This window comes from Poromitra crassiceps, assembly GCF_964638095.1.
Source record: "Poromitra crassiceps genome assembly, chromosome: 9".
Lineage (NCBI taxonomy): Eukaryota > Metazoa > Chordata > Actinopteri > Beryciformes > Melamphaidae > Poromitra > Poromitra crassiceps.
In genome coordinates this window covers 16,618,173-16,622,568 of record NC_139630.1, presented here as the reverse complement: position 1 = coordinate 16,622,568, position 4,396 = coordinate 16,618,173, and the positions used below count along the sequence as shown (strand labels likewise).

The 4,396-nt window shown below is 40.0% G+C and overlaps 1 long non-coding RNA gene across 1 annotated transcript; it reads left to right on the top strand.

The window, feature by feature from the left end:
- Positions 1-374: 374 nt before the first annotated feature.
- Positions 375-2,152, top strand: LOC310782038. The gene is made up of 3 exons (XR_014553013.1): positions 375-485; positions 895-991; positions 1,741-2,152. It is a non-coding gene; the product is annotated as an uncharacterized lncRNA (long non-coding RNA).
- Positions 2,153-4,396: the final 2,244 nt, after the last annotated feature.

Here is a 4,396-nt window from a genome sequence, read left to right as displayed (position 1 = left end):
GAAATTCCTTGCAAAGTCTTTGAATTTGATTTTTAGGAGGTATGAGAACCCTGCAAAATTTGTGACTAAAAAACAACAACATTCAAATAGGCTCTGCAAATATAGTGCAGATGTTCTCAGCATAGTGGTATACAAAGAAGCAAGGATATTAATTTAAATACACAAATACTATATAATATTATTTAGTCAAAAAAATAGATTTGGAATAAATACATTTATCTATTTATTTTTTATATTTTTTTATATTTATTTTTTGCTACTTTGACTCTGATGCGCTGCAGTCTGATCTCAGAAAAAAAATGCATGTTAGTGTCAGGTGATAATGACCTCTATCCCTGTCTCCTTCTCTGCCTCTCTACTGTCTTTCCCTCTGCCTCTGTCTCTCCTGTCGTCTCCTGAAGCCACTGCTGCCTCCACCAGCACCACCCCACCCCTTCCCCATGAAACGGCGGAGCAGCCTGGGACCCGTGATCTCTGCAACAACGGTATGCTAATGTTTTCAAGCACACTATCGGATTGCAATCTGATCACAGACAATGCATGTTAGTACCATCATTTGATGATATAAGTTGAAAAACTTAAATGGATAGGCCACTTTTTGGGGAGTTTAGCGAATTTTCCATATCGCCCCCAATAAACATCGATATACACGTCTTCACAGCAACTGTCCGTGCAGTTTGGAGGGTCGGGGTGTGCAGTAGTTAAATGGACAGCACTAAAACAGGACCAAGCGGATCGCGGCTCAAAGTCAACAAAACACAGTGCCTAAAATATAGTGTAAAATAAATATTCTGGTCAAGAGGTCTGTCTTTTTGTTTTGTTTTGTTTGTTAACTTAAGGTATTTAATTTAATTTACCTTGAAGTAAATTTGTATTTTGTTGTTGTTCCAACAGACCAAGTGCAAGCTGTGTTCCCAAACACCAGTGAGGTTCTAATCAGACAGTGCATGGCCCAGAAGTTGAAGGATGTGAGGCAGTGCGACAAAGAACAGTAAGTTTCTCTAGTTTTCTCTATCACTGAAAGTGGGTGTAAAACGTATAGAATGTAACCTGACCTTAATTCATGCTTATATTATATTGATATATCTTAATTAAAATTGGCGGTGTCTGTCACGATTGTGATGTCATCAGTGATGTGATAAACATTTTCCTGCCTGAGGCTAAACTCGTGGGCGTTCTGAGCATGAAGGGGTGGAGGGGATGTGCCACAAGGCATCATCCTCTCTGCCGAAAAGCCATTAGAAGAAGGCTAACCTTGCATCTCCAGGCTCTCTCTGAAAGGAGAAGAGCCGATCTGTGCTCAATTAGTGTTCTGGTCTGATATCTGGTGTATCTCTCTGCCTGTATCGCTCTTTTTTCCCCTGCAGTGTTAGGGTTGTATTCGTTTCATAATAGAGCTGTAATTGTAGTCGGGGCGTAGGGGCACAGATTCTGTTGTAGCATTTTCTGTTGGATTTATTGCATCTCCATCCATTATCCATGGCACATTTTACAGCATCTGTTTTAGGGCATAGGGTGTTGCCCAAAATTCTGAGAATGTTGCTCTATGCATCATAGATTTTGTGTAAGTTATGGGACCATTTGTGAATATAAAGTCCTGAATCAAATGTTTCAGTTCACAGCCGGACTACACTAGGTTTGCCTAGTTTTGGTTGTAATACCCCAGTATGTTTGTGAAATTGCCTTGATTATTCTAATGATTTTCACAGGGCTATTCTAATGATATTTAAATTTTCACAGGGGAACCAACAAGATCAGAAGACTTGTCAGCGGCAGAGAAGGTGTTCCTGAAAGGGACATGACACCCCCAAGTTCTGAAGTCTCACAGGAAGCTGTCCCTGAAAGGGACATGACAGCCCCAAGTTCTGAAGGCTCACAAGAAGCTCACATGACACCCTAGCATAGTTATTACAAAGGGATAGGCCACTTTTTGGGGAGTTTAGCTCGATTGCCATATCCCCCCAATATACACTGTCTTTACAGTCACTCTCGATGCAGTATGGAGAGAGGGGTCATATTTAGCGATAGAACGGTACTGCCGTTCAAAGGCAACAAAACAAAGTGCCAAAAAGCTCTATGTACATCTTGTGACTCGGGTACTAATCCAAAATGCAGAAAAACAATTTTTTGAGGTAAATAAATATTTAGTAAACATCGCTGCTGGGTGTACAGCGCATGTGCAAATAACGCATGCGTGGAAGCGCTGTCCACAGACAAACAAGGAAGTGACCCGGTATGGATTTACTATGGAAATAATGTTTCATGCAACTATGGATTATTATTTCATAGCATGGTGAATAAACTAGTCACAACATGTACACAGAGCTTTAGGCGCTGTGTTTTGTGTCAAGTCACTCCCTTTGATTTTGGTCTCCCGTTTGGAGTTGAAGTGGTGGCTGTTGCCATCTTTATTTTTCATCCATCAGAGCTGCAGCTTCACCTGCAATTGTTCCATGATCACTGTACATGTACATGCAATCTGTCAATCACTCCCTTTGATTTTGGTCTCCCGTTTGGAGTTGAAGTGGTGGCTGTTGCCATCTTTATTTTTCATCCATCAGAGCTGCAGCTTCACCTGCAATTGTTCCGTGATCACTGTACATGCGATCTGTCAATCACTCCCTTTTCTAGAGATGTATGATAAATGCAGTTATGAAAAGGTGAAGTTTTGTTAATAAATAAGATAATTTTATTCTTGTACATGTGTTGTGTGTTGCAAATAACCTACTGGTATGTGTCAAATTGTATGTAATCTGAAATTATGTGGAAAATGTGTCAAAGAAGGGATCATTCACATGTGGTTGTCTACTAATACATGTGAATGTTCCCACATGTGATCTTAGGACATGTGAATTTGTTGTTCATGTTATTCCATCCACATGGGAATATTCCCACATGTAATGTTGAAACCATGTGTGATTCTATGTTTTCCACATGTGGTTTTGGAGAAATGTGTTTTGGTTTTTCACATGTTATTCCAATTGGCATGTAACACATGTCCCAACAATCACATGTGGTTCAAGATCACATGTTGGAAGGTTCATGTGTTTCAACCACATGTGAATATTCCCACATGTGATCTTGAACCACATGTGGTTGTTGGACATGGAAATTACACATTTCAACCACATGTTGAATCACATGTGAAAAACCAAAACGTGTGCCAAAACCACATGTGGTCCACAACATATTGAATCACATTTGGTTTTAATATCATGTGGGAATATTCACATGTGGAGGGAATAACAAAACCACGTGTCCTAAAACCACATGTGGTTCAAGGTCACATGTGGATATCCACATGTGAATATTCCCACATGTGATATTAAAACCACATGTCGATCACATGTGGTCTTAATCACACATGTGTCCAAAAACCACATATATTCCAGAATCACATGTGATTTCCCACATGTGAATATCCACATGTGATATTAAAACCACATGTCAATCACATGTGGTCTGAATCACACAAAACATGTGTCCAAAAACCACATATATTCCAAAATCACATGTGATTTTCCACATGTGAGTATCCACATGTGAATATTCCCACATGTGATATTAAAACCACATGTCAATCACATGTGGTCTGAATCACACGAAACATGTGTCCAAAAACCACATATATTCCATAATCACATGTGATTTTCCACACAATTCCACACAATTAAAACCACATGTCAATCACATGTGGCATTTCAAAATCACATGTGACTTCCACATGTGGCTTGACATGTGAACATCCACATGTGATATTAAAACATGTGGTTGAGTCACACGAAACGTGTGTCCAAAAACCACATATTTCAAAATCACATGTGATTTCCACATGTGACTTTTTCGTAAGGGAACGCTATGGCTTCATAATGTTAGCTTCCTCCTCTCTTAGCTCTTGTCTTTGCTTCTGCTTCAGTCTAACATCGCTTAAAAGAAAGGGGGTTTTGCTCCATCCATTGAGGAAGCTATTAGGTAGGTCTATAGTGACATCATCAGTGGGAAGCAGGGAAGGGATGCTGATGATGTCACTGTTGACATTGTAACATTTACCTGATGTCACTGATGATGTCACTGTTGACATAATGTCACAGATGTCACTGTCGACATAATGTTACAGATGATGTCACAACAGATGATTGTTGACATTGATGTCACTTTGACATTGCGATGTTACAGATGATGTCACTGTTGACATCACTGTCAAAGGTGAGACTATAAGACATCCAGTCTGCCGGAAAGTAGTCTGGGCACCTTTCACACAGTTTTTTGTCATGGGGGCCTAAACCAAGGAACAGGAAGCAACACCGGAAATAAGTGCGCCGTTAGCTTGACGCGGCGAGGTTACGTTAGCTAGAGCCTGAAAAGAACAACAACACAAGTTGTATAGTAGCGTTAG